At 43.5% G+C, this 17,149-nt stretch overlaps 1 protein-coding gene across 1 annotated transcript in view; it reads right to left on the bottom strand.

The window, feature by feature from the left end:
- Window positions 1-17,149, bottom strand: part of efna3a (ephrin-A3a) — a 71,487-nt gene that overhangs the window by 46,212 nt on the left and 8,126 nt on the right. The gene's annotated exons all lie outside the window — the stretch shown is intronic.

Consider the following 17,149-nt stretch of genomic DNA (forward strand, 5'->3'; position numbering starts at 1 on the left):
CTGAACTATTTTCAACTGAGAGCGCTGTGACACAAAACAGCTGATGCTGAGGGAGTTTTTGCGCTGTGGATGCTGAAGTGAGCTGGTTTTGTATAGAAAATAGGCCCTTAAAGACACAGGCCCTTAAGCATGCAATGCAAGGGGTGTTATGAACAAGCGCAGACCAAAATGCCTTTGGACGCTACAACTATTTAATGCAATGAAACTCAAAGTCTTAAAGTTCAACAATTACCATTTGTACTTGTGTAAACGTTTCCCATCAGCAGCAGCTACTTTGGTTTATGAGCATGCTCCAGTGGAGCTTAAACCTGCCCAGTATAAGATAACAAGCTGTGATCGGTTCGACCAGGGCCAAGTTGGCCGCAAGTCTCTCTGAACACGAGGGGGACAAGACGCATCTGCCAGAGCAAGTTAAACATGAGCTTGCAGATTAATGTAATCCCAGTCAACATCACAGTGACACTCTTGTCTTAAAGAGTTAATTTTTGTTAATTGCACATTATTCTGTCAAACAGCTTAAAAGACATGGCCGTCAGAGATACTTCTGAGCTGCATCAAAAGCAATTTAGTGTTTGACAGTGTTTATGCCCGTGCAGCTTTGAATGTTCATTTTTAATCTCTCTGTCACACGTCCCTCAACTTCTATATCACTGCAAACCCCTATAAAGGTTAGGGGAAGATTGTGCGCACCAATTGTTGTTGTGTGACAGAATGTAAACCCCTATCTCCAGAATGAAAGATGCACTGTAATCTTATGTGTGTCTCTTATCCGTCCTTGCTGCGCTGGCACTGAGCGCTGGCGTTGGATGTAAGGTTTGTGCTTCAGAATCTTCCAATAAACGCATAATTCCCTGGAAAACTGGGCTGTTTCATTTTTTTGTTTGCATTCATGCCAACAGGCGAGTCTGGGCCTCTTCTGGCATGAAAAATTAACCAAAAATCCAGAGCGTTTATCATAATTTACAGCGTCGCACAGCTGCGGCGAATACAGATGTTTGAACATCTTCATTAGCGGGATGTGATCGTGAGCTAAAGATCAATTAAGTCATTGTATAGCGAGTATAGATGCACATGCACGGCGGATAAACTCTTGTTTTTCAGTCGAGTGGGCTCACAGGAAATGTAGATGATGCAACATGTCCGTCTGACAGGTTATGTATGGTACACAGCTTGTACCCGTGTATGCTACAGATCGGCCTATAAGCTGTCAACTTGTGGCAGAGCGCCGCGTGAGGCCGACAACATGTTCTGTTGCTTTTTCCCCAGCCACCTGCAACTTCCTGAGGCACGGAGCATTTTTGAAGGCAGGGGGAGAAAGAGGGCAGAGAAATGCAATTACTGGTAAATAGAGACTCCCTGCAACTGCAAATTTATCCAGGGTCCAGAAATCATTCCTCACAAGCCTTGCTGGAGGTGTGTGCGTGTGTGTTTCTGTCTGTGTGTGTGTGTGTGTGTGTCTCACATGGTGTGAATCATTGTGGCGGTGCCATTAAAGCTTATCAGACTCCAGTGGAGCTGCCAAGCTGTGGTCTGCTCTCTCCTCTCCCCCCACCCCCTCCCTCCAGGGTGTCTCTGAGTGGCTGTGACTGCCGCTTGTTGCCCACTCAGGCGCTCCCGCTGACCCTCGCTGGCTCCGGGGCAGAAAGGCAGAAAGGCTTTGGCAGCTTGATTCTAGGGGCTTTTTTTAAAAGACAAGTCAGTCTAATTCAATCTGCCAAAGTCAGCGCTAATAACAGGTGGATAGGCTGTCCAAGCTGGTCCATTTAGTGCCAAGTTCCTCTGCTGCCTCCTTTAACCTTGCTTCTCTTTTACACAATATTTTCTGCAGGTTTCCTCTGGTCTAAGTCGCCACTCAAAATGGCGCCACTTGTAATGACTGGCGGCAACTGTGACAACCTTCATCTCATGAAACGTACGCTGCTGACTGTTTCACTGCCGACTATTTTATTCAAGGACGGGACAATAGCGAGGGAATTGAGACAGCAGAGGGGCGCACAAGCAGTCAACAGCTTCAAAAGATACCACTGCATTCTGCAGCAGAGTTCAGGTTCCTTTCTGACTAATACAATCAGCTGTCACTTGTTCTGTCTTTTGACTGATTAAAGCTGCCTCTTTTTACGCATACATTTCCTTAAATGTGTTACTGCTAAAACCAGGGACACCCGAAAGATCTATTCTGTAAGAAACAGTAGTTTATTTTAAAGTGGTTGTCTCGAAGATCTCAGTTCCGTTTTTTAAACGGTAATTGTGGGAGCACACTTCCCAGATATCCAGACAGTGTTGTATGTGTGACGTCCACGGTTGGCTCCGGTTGTGGCTCTTGATTTTCCTCGCTGATGGTCGCTTTCCTTTTAAGACTGTTTGCTTCATCTGAGCGTCGAGTTTGTTTCTTTTTCACTTATTTTTGAAGTTGTATCTGTAGTCATCGATCTTTTCTTTGTTTGTTCAGCCATAGTAGATTACTGATTACTCGGAACACTTGCAGAGACCGGAAAAGCAGCTGCTTAGCTCCGCCTACCCTCTCTGGCAGACCAACCACTGCTGGATGATGGAAAACGCGTCACTAACTGGGCGCAGCTTGTGATTTTTTCCCCTAAAGTCACCACAGTCTGTAATACTGCAAATGCAAAGGCTTTCATCAGTGGGCCATAGGCTCAATCACCAGTGTGTTACCTCATTCTGCGATAGATGGTGACTTAACAGACATTTATTTCAATGAAAATCGAGATTATCACTTTAAATTTGAGTCGTTCCGGTACTACCACTAGTGTTGATATCGGAACCAGTATTGGTACCGATATCAGTATCGTATCAGCCTCAGATACAGCCTAAAATGTGTCTGGTATCATGTGACTATCACAAACAACAACACTAAAGTGCTAGCAAAACGTCAGCACTCGGCGTTGATCCCCTTTAATATGTATTTGTTAACCAGTATTGAAGGGGGAATTGGTATCGGCCAATACTCAAGACTCAGTATCGGTATCAGGAAGGAAAAAATTGCATCGGAACATCTCTGTTTTAAATTGCATCAAAACCACATCCACAGCATCTCGCATTACACTTAATAATTTGCATAGAGAATGCTGCAACAAAAATCAGCTGGTATCATGAACAAGCAGCAGATTCTGTCACACGTGGTGCAAATGCAGCAGACCCTCAGAAATAGTGAGATAGGACAGTGCAGCATGTAACATGACTGAGCAGTCATATCAGTCATTTTACCCGTATCAAATTCCAGACCTACAATTGTTATTTAAATATTTAAATCATAATGCATCCGAGCCTGTGTTAAAATGTTTCTGCAGAACGAGCAGGAACTCCTTGCAGTTTATATTTAGATTCGACGTGTCACATCTTCTACACATACAGCTTTCAGTTGGATGTCTGACACGACCACAAACGGCGACGAGGGATTTTTGCAGTGATGGGAGCTGGAGCGGAGCAGGGAGAGCGGTTGCCAGTTCTGCCAATGAAAGGTGGTGTTTTCTCAGAGTCTCGAAATGTTCAGGTGCAAAACAAACCACACTCCACCTGTTTCTGATACATTTCAAAGTAACAAATAATAATCAAGTGCATGAAATGTGCAAAGCAATTTCCTTAGAGTATTCCTTCTGAATATTGCTTTATTATGGAGATAAAGTAGTGCCAAGATAACACTTTACAAAATCAATACAGGCAGATCGTATGAATGTGGATTTAATTTCTTTACTTAAAGGCAGCTCATTATTTTCTCATATAACGCATGGATGATTTTTCACTGTTCTGTCTATATTCTGAAACCTCCACTGAGACAAAAGTGTGTAAGAACACTAAATAAAGGAGTAGAGGTGGGACAATCAGTGGTTTATTAATGTTAGTAATACTGTCTGAGTGTATCAGGCCCCGTGTTCTGAGCCATAATCTGTGTTTCAGAGCAAACAGGACTATTCCCCTTTGAGCTGCCATGGCTGATTGTAAGTCTGTCTCCTTGTCAAAGTCACTTCCTCAGCCTGTCAGGCTCCAGGTTAGATGCTGTGCCACCTCCAAAGAACACAACCCGTTTATAGAGTCTTTGAAGAGACACAAAGCCAAATTCCCCCTTTCATTAGTGAAACCTGGCAACCGAGCACTCAGCCGCCATCCCTCTCTGACTGGAGAGTCAGAAATGATGTGTCCCCCTTGGCTCATCACACAGACACATCAGATGCCTGCCAACAGTCTGCATGTGTACAAGATGTGCTCCATGCATTATTAATTCTAGCACCGAGCACGTGCGCGTGTGTGCGTGTGTGTGTCTGTTTTCTCTGCGCGCAAAAAAATGATCATTTTTACACATTCAGAGATGTTGATGTTCATCCAGCAGATGCAACATCTTTGTGAAATTCAGGTTAGATTTGTAGTTTTCTGATTTCCTCTTGCAAATATTTGTCAGTGTGTTGAAAGAAAAGTACGAGTGGTGAACAGATGAAGCTGAAAGAGCAATTCTTCAACTATTTGTGGACAAATCACGATGAATGATTAATACCCGCAGCAGGAAAACAAAAGAACACAAGAACAAAGGAGCAACTACCACAGCAGGCTCTCACTATATACTGTAAGAAAAGCCCAATTATTAAAGGCCTTTATCAGCCCTTTATTAGGCTCTCTCCATATGTCCAGGCTGAAACAATAAAGATGTGATGAAAAGCTGGAAAAATGTAACACTGTTTGCACTTTTTCTCTCTAAATCTCGGCACTGGTGAAGGCTCGATCAGAGCGCCCATCGATCCGACAGCATCTCTGATAATGAATCTGTTCTTGCACACAGATTTCCTCGTTGTATTTGAGCGCTACAATCTTCCTCAACTACCCTCGAGTATTTTGAAATTGTGTAAATACATAAGAAGCCGTAACCTTTTCATTGTAAAGACAGATTCAATCCACTTTATCCAGAAGCTGCTCAATAACACAGCCAGGTGTTCGATAACTTTGATCAATACTTCCAGCAGCTGACTTAATACAATGTTAGTGCTCCATCTGCAACATTATGACAAAGACAAGGCCCTTCGTGCACAGCAGTGATGTAAAGCTGCTAATTTTTCATATTACCTTGACTGTCAGCATCAGGCCATACATGCCACGCGCCATCGATGGGGTCATGCATTTTTCATGAGGTTGTACATGTATTTTAATGAGCGGGGCTGATGAGCTGTGCTACATCGGCACGCCGGACGGCCTTCGCCACTCCCTCTCATTCGCCGGGTTTCACACAACCTGTCAGTCAAGCACTCCAAGGCCTCCTCACGTCTGTCTCTCGTACTATCCTCCAATATCAATCACGGCGGAATCTTTGCATATTTTCCTGAGATAATTAAGAGGAGATTGCAACGTGGTGCACACGATCAATCTGCAAATCATTGGACCAGATTAAATCCAAATTCCGACTCTGTTTCGCAGATGGCAAACTAAACAGCCTAAACTGACAGAGACGCGTTTGGATGGCAAGCCGGATCCCCCCCTCCTGCCGGGCGGAGGAGCCCATGTCAGTGCCTGTGTGTAATTTGGAATTAATGGGACGGTAAAACTTTTAATTCAAAATCCCAGCCTTGGGGACAAACACATTTGCATACAAATGAACACAATTTCCTGTTTGTTCGGTATGCAAATACAAAAGCAGAAACTTACAGAGGAGCTGCCAGAGTTAAACAAGCACCGCGACTCTCGCCCGCGCGCAGAAAAGCGGATGCACCCAACCGAGCACTTCAAACACAGCTATGTTTGAGATATCCGACTGCGGCGGGGCTGAGCAGAGACCACCCTGAAGGACTGCGCGGTCTTGTGGGGCTCCGGGTAACCTTTCTCTCTTCATCTCATTTACACCTGGAAATAACAAGTGAGGTGAGTCTTCCTCCAAACAAGAGAGGCAATTAAAGACTACTGATCGGTGGCGGAAGAAGAAGAAAGATGTCGATCCCAGGGGGAGCGGATGTGGCTGAAATGCTCACAGTGACAATTGGAATCATTTCCCAGTGAAATGAACAAATTATACATCTTTAGACCTTCTTTGGTAAACACTGAGAACACTAAAAATTGAAGATTTCTCCTTACAATAGACTTTTCTGAATAATGCAGTGAAATCAAAGCATCTGTCCTTGGTGTTTTTTTAATAAAGGTTGCAGTAAGGCTTTGAATTTAAATGACAAGTTCAGGATGTGCAGGGGCATGTCCAGGGGGTGGCCGGGGTGGCACGAGCCCCCCTCTGAAATCTGATTGGTCACCACAGGTGCCACCACATATTTCTAAACTATGACTGGCTATCTATCTTGTCAGAGGTGGGGCATGTGTTAAAACAAACAATTTGGGCTGTGCAGCAACAGGCCGCTAGTAGCTTTTGTGCTATTTCAATTTTTTCTGTACATTATACTAGGGCTGGGCAATATGACAATGTATATTGCTAAAACAATATGAAAATGTCTATCGTGTGTGTTTTTCTATATCGTCTCTATGGTGATGTCACAAGACCAGAAAACACGCTATATATTGTAATAGATAAGGTTACGGGCCACATCGCCCAGCCCGACTTTATACTTCTTTTTGACAGAGTAAGGGCCTGTGTCCACTGACAGCATTTTTTGCGCCGGCAGCGGCCGTGTCCTCAACTTCAGAGCACTTCCCACCAGCACTTACTGTTGCTAGGTTACGAAAGTTGTCACCCGGCATTGCTCTGTATGTTTAATATTTGCTTTTATTCGAGGAGATTTTACAAAGAAAACATAAAAACAATGGAAAGGAATCGTGTCCTGACGTTAGCAGCAGCTCTACACCTGGAAATTGTACCCTCAAAAAACTAAAGGATTAGCTTCTCATCCTCCATTGTTGTTGACAAAGTTGTTATCGTAAGTCCCGCCCCTTCTTGACTTTGATGAGTCAGTGAGAGAGAAGAGGATGACACGCTGCCAGTGCAAAAAATGCTGCGAGTGGACACAGGCCCTTAAGCATGGAAAATGTATAGGTTGCCCCCTAATTAAAAATGAAAAACATACTTAGACGCAGGAATGAAACTACTGTGTGATACTTCAGTGTTAGTTAAAGTGGACATCAGTGGAGACAAAAATGGAAAATAAATGCTATTTGGACATTCAGATTTCGTGCCCCAGTTTAGCCCCTCCCACTCAAAATGCCTGGATACCTCCCTGAGGATAGACGCTACATTCTGATAGCACTAATACATGCCTGTATAAATCACATAGAGCTTGTTTGCATTAACATAAATGACTGGCCTGCTGGATGAGGGACAAACTTCCAGCTTGTTCAATTCACCAGCCAAGGCGATCTTCATGCCAAGGTTGGATTTGGCTCAGACAAAACAAATTGCACTAAATGAGAGGCTATGTTATATTTATGCGTTATGTTTGCATTGTGCGGAGGGAGCTTACTGAGGCAGCCATTACTAAATTACAGTTTTACATTCAAGTGAGAGTCAGAATGTAGTCTCAGACTGGCAGGCCCCCACACACACACACAAACACACCATCAGCCCCTAAACAGCAGGACTTGTAATTAAGTCCTGGGTCGTAACTGAAATGACCCTGCACATCGGGCTATGTTAAAAAGCAACCTATTTCCCAATGACTTCTCATTAGTAGGCTCTGCAGCAGCTCCCCATGTGCGATCCTCCCTTGGAAACTCTGAAGGTGACACAGCAGTTACAGTGGACTTTGATGGGGCACTGGGGAGCTGTACTTCATATCACAGACCTGCTTCCTCTGCAGACTAAAAGGTTTCAACAATCAGCAGCTGCAGCCATTTGGGAGGAAGGAGGCAAAATCTTCCCTTCTCTGGCAGGGAGGGAGGTTTTTTTCTCCCTAACTTTCTGCTTGTAGACAGAAAGATTAACCTCCTCCAGATCGTTCCTGCCTGCCACAGATATTATCCAGTCCCTAAATCAGTAATTAATGGAGTGTTTGCATCACAGTAAATCTTGCAGATCTTCCGCTGTCGCCTTGCTTTCCCCGCGACACTAAATCAGCGGGTTTAGGGGTCACGAGAGGAGAGGAGTTTGTGCGGACTTTTTAGAGATGTAGGAAAAAGCTTTAACATGCCATCAGTGGCATCGGCCGCCCATGAAATCTGCCTAACCACCCCAGATGCCACTCCATGATCCTAAACCATGATTTGCCCTGTCAAAGGCGGGTCGTATATTCTTTATATCCCAGCTTTTGGAGATGCAAAAACTATACAGGGATACAAAACCTACCTGTCTGTTACCTTAATGTTAAATTAGATCTGATTAGACGAGACAAAAAAGGCCACCCCTGCATAAGTCAGCGCTCCAATTGTGCCACCCCAGTCTGGAAACGCCCCTGCATTCTATCAGGTTGTTAGAGGTGGAAATCAAACCTGTCAGCAGTTACGAGGATGTGCTCAATTGACAGGTCAGATAGGATCGAGGTGTCTCTTTCCGCGCCCGCTAAGCCGATCCTCCGGCCCGGGGATGAAAACCAGCGCCCGTCGCTGCCGGGGCCTCCGGTTACCAGCGGCCTGATCAGATTGTGTATTCACTCGCCGACTGCGGGGCTGATTAAATCTGTATTTAATTGGATCAGATCTAGTCGTGATGGAGCACTCCCCCCGGCGTTTAACCCACGGTCCTCTGTCAAGTGAGAGGGGAAAAAAATACTGTGGAGGAATTAGGAGCGGGAAATGAATACCAATGATCGGCTGTGCTAATAGCCAGCGCGGGAGGAGCGGACCACACCTGCAGAGCTTTACAGAGAAGAATCAGAGTTACCGGCTTTTCTTTGCGTGCGTGTGTGTGTGTGTGTGTGTCGCCTTTCTTCCCTGATTAGTCAGACATTATGTTATTCAGGTCGTACAAAGACTTTTTTGGTTGATTAGCCGCTCCGTAAAAGCACATCACTGATAACTCAAAAACTCTCCCCTAATCAAAACTTTAATCAATTTGTCGTGATTACTCTTTGTGTGTTTGGAGGGGAAAAAAAGGGAGGAAAAAGAAGATTTGCATAATTTGTCTTTAGTCAAAACAATTTCACAATTATTCCTCGATTAAGCCGAGTCGTACTCCGTGTGTTTGCGTGTGCGCGCAGGGAAGATGTCAGGAATCTTCAGGCAGATTTAAAGTGTACCTTTGTGTTGCAGGTGAGGTTTCTGACTGTACTGAGACTTATGCTACATCTCAGTTCAAAGTGCTCAGCGGTTGGACCTGAGTGGGCGAGTTTGTCGAGTGTATTCAGGTGTAATTCCTCCCGACAGTTTCAAACCCATCATAAAGACAGCCGGCTGAAACGCTTTCTTTCTCTTTGATATTTCTTCTCTTTGGTATCGAGTCTTGTTTTAACAGACCACTCTTATTTTTACAGCAGTGGTGTGTAATCACGAGGGAGACGGGTTACACACACACACAGTAAAACCAGTGCTGTACCACCGGCCATTAAACAGCCTTACTTGTGCTCTTAAAAGTTTATAGCCTTGCTCAAAGGCACCTTCACTGTAAGTCTTGTAAAAGGGTGAAATCTCTTTCTTTCAGGGGCTCACGAGCTGATATTTCAACCTGATCGCCAGACAAAAACGGCAGTGTTCTGCAAAATTATATTCAAGGACACTTCCAATGACAACATCTTTTTAATTTACAGCTTTCTGTAATATCTATGCATGGCAAGTTCATGAAAAATGAGATCAGGGAAAGATAGTTAGTTGTCATTATGGTGAATTAGCTTTGGTTTAGGTACGCTGAGGGTTGCACTACAAAGACGATGAAAGTTGAATGTTAATTGGAAGTTGTAAAAAAGGACCCGACCTCTCTTCTTCTGCATTAAAGTCAGATATACTCCAAGGTCATCAACAACAACAGCTTTAAAATATGATCTATGTGCCCTTGTGGAGACAGATTTGCACATCCAGCACTATGTGGTGACGTAAGCACAGCAAAGATGCTGCTTCTGGATGGCCTTTCACAATAAAGTGGTCAAATTGTTGAAAAAAAATTAGCAATGTTACCTGATAACATTTGGTTAAAGGGGGGGTATTATGCTAATTTCAAGCTTCATATTTCACTCTGTGATACCTGTTAGCTTAGCATAATTTACAGTTATAAAAACTCTGTGCAGGCCCTCAAACAGCCTCTGCCTGAAAACCACTCAGCTCTGTCTTTTCAAGAAACCCCGCCCCTACAAGCCCACTTTCTTCCGATTGGCCAGCTCCCCGAAGCCTGCTGAGGCTGCACTTTGTGACATCACAAAGTGCTGCGTGTAGAAAAAACTGCCTAAATCTTGGCATCCCAGCAGCCTACAGACCGAGCTGAGAAGCCTGGGGATTACTCCAACATACTTTTACCTACAGATTTGAAACTTCACCCACGTTTAGTCTGGACATCCAACACTGTAACATTATATGTATGTCTTAAAATGTGAAACATATGTAATGCTGCAACAGTCACAGCAAAGCCGTACCTCTCATCTCTTTGCTGATTTTTTCCTGTACATGCTTAAGGGGTGGTTTTACAAAAAATCTCATCCTGCTTTCTTTAGCAGTCATATGTATCACTCGCTTTAAATGTTTGTCCTGGAAAATGTAAACAAAGGCAGCATGCAGCTAATCACTTCATCTGACACCTACCCCCCCCGCCAGCGGATTCGGGCATTAAAAAAAACTACATAGAAATAAACAATCTTGTTGCTGATGGTCTGGTTTGCTTTTGTAGGTCATATAGAGTCATCAGAATTAATTTCAGTCTGTTTCATAACCAGCGAAAAACTCCTCACAGGAGCTTTAAGTAAGTGCTAATCTACTGTATTTGACTTAATTAACATATTGTATGTGTTAAACGTAAAGTAATTGCGTCAGATGGGTATTGACCAGGCTGCCATATCTGACAAATTGGGGGTGGGTATTGAATGTTAAGGAAATTGAAAAAAACTGATATAAGGGGAATAGTCAATTGTGGACCTAATTCCTTCAGATACTGGGAGCTTTTTAGGCAATAACCGAGAACTCAACTCACTTAACCTTAAGTTTGTCTAACTAATAGGGTTGGAAGTTTTTTACCCATCTTATTACTTTTTAATTCATTATATTTGCTTGTATGTCTGTTTTATTTAACAAAAGAATAATTGCTGTTGATTATTATAATTGGTTTTAAGGGGTAAAAATTGTCTTACATGATAAGGCGGCTACACGGTGGTGCAGTGGTTGGCGCTGTCGCCTCACAGCTCAAAGGTTCCTGGTTCGAATCACCTTTCTGTGTTCGAATGCGTGGGATCCCTCCAGGTACGTCAACTTCCTCAGACAGTCCAAAGGCATGCTCGTTAGGTTAATTGGTGAGCCTTAAAATTGCCCGTAGGTGTGAATGTGAGCGTGCGTGAGGTCTTTATGTGTCAGCCCTGTGATTGACTTGCGATCAGTCCAGGGTGTTCCCCGCCTCTGGCCCAATGACAGCTGGGATCCTGTGGTATAGATAATGGATGAATGATGATAAGGCAAAAAAAAAGGGTAAAAATTGGGTTTTCAAAATACGACGGAGCTTTTGATATTATCATACAAAATTGCCTATTTACTGGCATGTTATTACCCAGCATTCAGTGGTGCAAACATGACTCAGTCGGTGCCATTACACCACCATCAGCACCATCTCCAAATATGACCTCACGGCGAGTTTACTTTAAGTGACTTCTCCGTCTCTTGGCGGGCGGCGAACACCGAGCGGAGGTCACTGATTAAAGGCGTCATTCCACCAGGTGACCTCGAAGGTCAAAGGCATTCTGGGTAAATTACCTTCGCAAGAAGGCCAGAGCTCTATTGAGCGCCTCAAAATAAACCACAAGGTTGATTGAAAAATGGGTATTTGCATACAAGGCAGTGAGCAGAGCAGCGAAACCCTGGATCTCTGCTGGGGCGGAGGTGGGAACGCTGGGAGGGAACGAGGCCTCATTAAGCAGAAAAGCATCATTTTCTGAAGCTCAGAGCGCCCTCTCTCTCTCTCTCTCCCTCTCTCTCTCTCTATAAACACAATGGGGCTGACACAAGTGTGAAAATATAACAGAAGCCTAAATAAGTAAAGAAACCTGTGCCGTGTGTTTAAAATGAACGTGGCTGTGCTCATAAATAATACATATGATGATAGATTGCTGATGAACTGTCTAATGAAGAGGAGGCCGAGGGGGAGGGGGGAGGGGAAGCAGGTTTTTTGCTGACGAACAGCAATTTTTTTTTTTTTTTATAGATTTAAAAACGGAGACCTCGCACACACAGCACGACGCAGGAATGCTAATGTCCCTGGCATTTTTGAAACTGCTGTTATCTCCCTGGCACCGCACATTAGCTAGAGATATGGTTTCCTTGGCACTAATTTAGCCCTATACAGCCGGCGCTGGAGGTTAGAATCAAAACTTAATGGAAGCTCTAATATGACCAAAAGTTCATTCCCGTTAGGGAAATTAAAGCCTGCTAATTAGGGATTACAACCTGCTTTATGAATTGCAAATGCCAAGGCAGAACTTATTAGAGATATACGGAAACTGTGACAATGCTACGAGTAAACTTTCCCTCAGCGGGCAGGAATTATGTTGACAGAAACCGGAGCTGGAGAGCTTGACGTTCCAATTTACATTAGCTCAGATCAAATGAGAAAAATAACCACCAGAGATGTGAATTTGATTATCTACCGTCTCTGTCGTTTTTCAATCAGGACCCACAGTGTTTTAACGGCAGTCAGGGTTCCCAGGGAGTAAACCTCCTGGTATTAGACCAATTTCCACACGAGAAATCCATCTTCTGCAGTCGCCGTGTGTCACACTTGCTTTTCTCATCATAAACAACGACCCCGGGCTGTATATGTTATTCTCTCCACTACATCATTTAGCTCTTAACAACGTGCTCAGCTGCTGTTCTTCCTGCCACCATACTGTAATGCTCATACTCCCTTTGCATCTCTGTGTCATTTGCGTTATGAGGAATAGCATATTCATTTCCCCGAGCTTCCTCCTCTCTGCGGTTCGTGCCTTTCTGACAGCTCTGCTCTCGGCCCTGTCACTGACTGTCACCTGTGACACAGGCTTCCACCAAAGACAGCGTGTTTCTTCATTGCATCATGTTGCAAATAAGCGTCACTTCACTCTCTCACTCTCTCTCACACACACACACCTGCAGCTCACTCTCTGCTTCCTCTTGCCGTAGATTCTGCCATTGACAGGTGCTGGGAGGGATTTCAGAGTCCTGACACAGCTGCAGCTCAGAAATCAGTGAGTGCTTTAGAGTCTGTGCGCAAAATACAGAGTGATGATACATAGAGTAAATGAGAGGAGAGAGATAAATATAGAGATATATATATAGAGAGAGAAGGATGTAGAAATATATAAATAGATATATCAAAGTATTGAGAGAGAGAGAGACGGATATATAGAGAGAATGAGATATAGAGATATACAGAGATAGAGATAAAACATATGACAGAGAGGTATATAGAAAGATATCTGTATAGAGAGAGATTGAAAGATAAAGATAAAGATAGAGGGATGAATATGTGGAGTAGTAGAACAATATATAGAGAGATTGAAAGTTACAGATGCAGACAGAGAGATAGATATAAAGATATAGAGAGATACAGAGGTGATAATATAGAGAGGTATGTGTGTATATATATGAAGAGAAAGATAGACAGATAGATAGGGAGATACAGATATAAACATATAGACAGAGAGTTATATAGAGAGGTGTAAAAAAAGATGTATATATAGAGATAGAAAGTTAGACATGTAGATAGAGATATAGCTATAGATATATATATAAAGAACTAGACAGAGAGATAGAGAGAGGTATAGAGGTATAGATAGAGATGTAGATAGAGAGATAGAGATACAGATATAAACATATAGATAGAGAGGTAAAAAAGAGTGAGAGGTATGTATAGAGATATAAAGTTAGACATATAAAAAGAACTAGACAGAGAGATATATAGAGAGGTATATGTTTATATATATAGATAGAGATATAAACATGTAGACAGGGATATATAGAGAGGTATTTGTAGAGATATAAAGATATAGATCAAGAGATATAGATAGAGGTAAGTGGAGAAAGGTGTATATATATATATGAAGAGAAAGAGACAAAGAGAGATATAGAGATAGATATATATAGATATAGACAGACAGACAGACAGATAGACAGATAGATAGACATAGATAGACAGAGATAGACAGATAGATAGACATAGATAGACAGAGATAGACAGATAGACAAACAGATAGATAGACAGACAGACAGATAGACAGATAGACAGAGATAGACAGATAGACAGACAGATAGACAGAGATAGATAGACAGACAGACAGTCAGATAGACAGAGATAGACAGACAGACAGACAGACAGACAAATAGACAGAGATAGACAGACAGACAGACAGACAGACAGAGATAGATAGACAGACAGACAGACAAATAGACAGAGATAGACAGATAGACAGACAGATAGACAGAGATAGATAGACAGACAGACAGTCAGATAGACAGTCAGAAAGATAGACAGATAGATAGATAGACAGATAGATAGACAGATAGACAGATAGATAGATAGATAGACAGATAGAGTAAATGTTTGCGGTGTCTGACTCAGCGAGCAGAGCAGGTGTTGGGGGCCAGATCTGTACCTCCAGGCAAACTGATTTCTATAATGAGAGAAAAACAAACAAGTCACCTCTAATAAACACGTTTATCAGGCCAAACAAATGCTCGTAACTGCTGGTATAAAGGGGGGGGGAAACACCAAATGTTATATTGTCAGTGTTAAGCTTCCTCAGTTAAACGTCCTCTCCAGCTGTTGTTTCCTGCATAGAAACGCTCCTGGTAATGAATGTATGGATGTGGGCTAAATTCTGCCACTGATGCAGTTCTCTCCCTCCTGGTTTTGCAGCAGTGCATCCAAGCTGCATGTTCCGCACACAGCACGCATGAGCATGAGGAAAGGTTGAGGTCTTTAAAGATACTCCACTTCCTGACACACCATTAATATTCTCCATACAGACTCTTCCTCTCTGCTACATAGAAGCCCCCCCCTCCTCCTCTTCCTCCCCTATATTCCCGCTTCTACTCTACTCCCTGCCTTTACATCTCTGCACTGCCTTATATCTCCCTCCCCCATCTCCCCCCTTTTTTGTTACACTTCCCTCCCCCAGCCTGACTTTCTTCCTCTTCCTTTTGGGTATTTTTTTGTCGTAACTTTTTCCTCCACTTTCTCTTCCTCTTCCTCCTGGGAAGTGGCACAGAATCCCTTTAAGTGCTGCAAAAGCAAATCTATTTATCATAACCATCTATCTCTTACTGTACATATATCTTGCTACACTGAAAGACACACACACACACACGCACACACACACGGACTGCAGAGAAAAGGAAAACAGTGCTAGAGAGGCAAATGCATCTGCAGCAAGAGCAAGGATTCCTAAATAATGACACAATATATGTGATTCGGTCTCTTAACAGCAACAGAGCTATAAATTAAAGGGAGGTAAAGGGGCGGTAGTGCCCACTCTCCTCCCACGCACGGCAATGCGGTTGAGCGCAGCGCTCTTCGGGGACTTCCCATTGACTCCACACAAGGTGAGAACGGAGCAGGAACAGAAGGGCTGAGCAAAAAACACTTCAAACGACGCGGCAGGAAGACGGAGAGGGATGCTGCTCTGCGAGGCAAATGAGAGGAAACACGGGCGCGAGAGAGGGAGACGGAGAAGGCCGAGACACAATCGTTACACTGCTTTCTCCAATCAAACAGGCCTGCGTGGAAACACACATACGCAAACGACCCAGGCAGACAATGAGACATGAAAACACCTTAAATGCAGCCTAATAGGAGCAACACAAACACACACAGTGAGAGGGCTCAGCAGGACATTGATATTCAATACACCCACACACAGCATGGAGGGGATCTGGGCTGTGTGTCTCCCAGTTTTACACACTACGAACAGTCCCACGCACATTTACACAGGTTGTTTCAATGAGAGAGAGAAAAAACACCATTTCCTGACACATACTGTACAAAGAGCATGAAAGAAATGTGGCTTTAACACTATCACGGTCATAACAAAACCACACACAGATGCCTGCAAAGCTAACGAAAAAGCAGCTGAACAAACCAAACGAATGCCTTAATGCACAAAGCATTACTGTAGAATTGGTACGTAGCCAAGAGGGGGATTTGCACAGTTTTAACAAGGGAGTATGTCGAACAGGTAGATTACTGCCTCAGCTGTACATTATAATCTCGTCATTAATAGTGAAGCGTTCAATATTTTGCGGTAACAAGCAGGACGTTCACCACCCTGGCTGTAACAAAAGCAAATAGCAAGACTGCACTGTGGAGCTCTTACCATTAATACACACTGATCCATGGAGGGGAGGCAGAGGGGAGGAGGGGGAGGAGGGGGAAGGAACCCCCACACCCATTGATGGAGGATGCCAGGAGTGCGAGATGAGTCACGTATTGTCCGTATTTAAATCAATGGGTGAGAACACCAGCAAGGAAAAAAAAAAAAACATGCACGTGTGTGAGTAGAGAAGACATGATTATGCGTAGCTCATGTATTAACCATAACTGAATTTACACATCAAGGCGGCAAATGAATTCCAAATAGATTTTTGATGCAGACCTACACGAGACCTGATTAAATGATGAGGTGGAAGATAAAGAAACACGGAAGGAAAGAAAAAAAAAAGAGTGTGATGCCACTGACAGAGTCGTACTCTGATCTGCTGACTTTGTACTAAGTGTTCAGTGTTGGAGCCGGAGTCGGAGCCATTGCAACAATGACCCTCTTTAAACAGGAAGTGTTGCATCACTAAAAACTTTCTTGAGCCCAATTTTCCCCCATGAAATCAAGGCAAGAATCAAAGCTGAATCAAAGCGGCTAGCAGCTGTTGTCATTTCAAGATTTTATAAGCTGTATTAGCATTTATTTCGAGGGTTATTCAAACTAGAAAACAATGCTACTGTGCACTGGTTTGATATGTAAAAAATTAGGGTTGTATTATGTGTTTTGTCTGTTTAACAAGACTTAAGTGTAAAAAAAAAATAGCGTTCCGTGTGCACCGTGACCGCACCCATTCAAGTCAATGATCGTGATTCCACAGCACGCGCCGCGGTCCGTCTCCGGCGCGTCCCAGAAGCATGTCTCCG

The sequence above is a fragment of the Semicossyphus pulcher genome, unplaced genomic scaffold (assembly GCF_022749685.1).
Source record: "Semicossyphus pulcher isolate SPU_LCO1_2020_fin unplaced genomic scaffold, fSemPul1.0.p SCAF_5, whole genome shotgun sequence".
Lineage (NCBI taxonomy): Eukaryota > Metazoa > Chordata > Actinopteri > Labriformes > Labridae > Semicossyphus > Semicossyphus pulcher.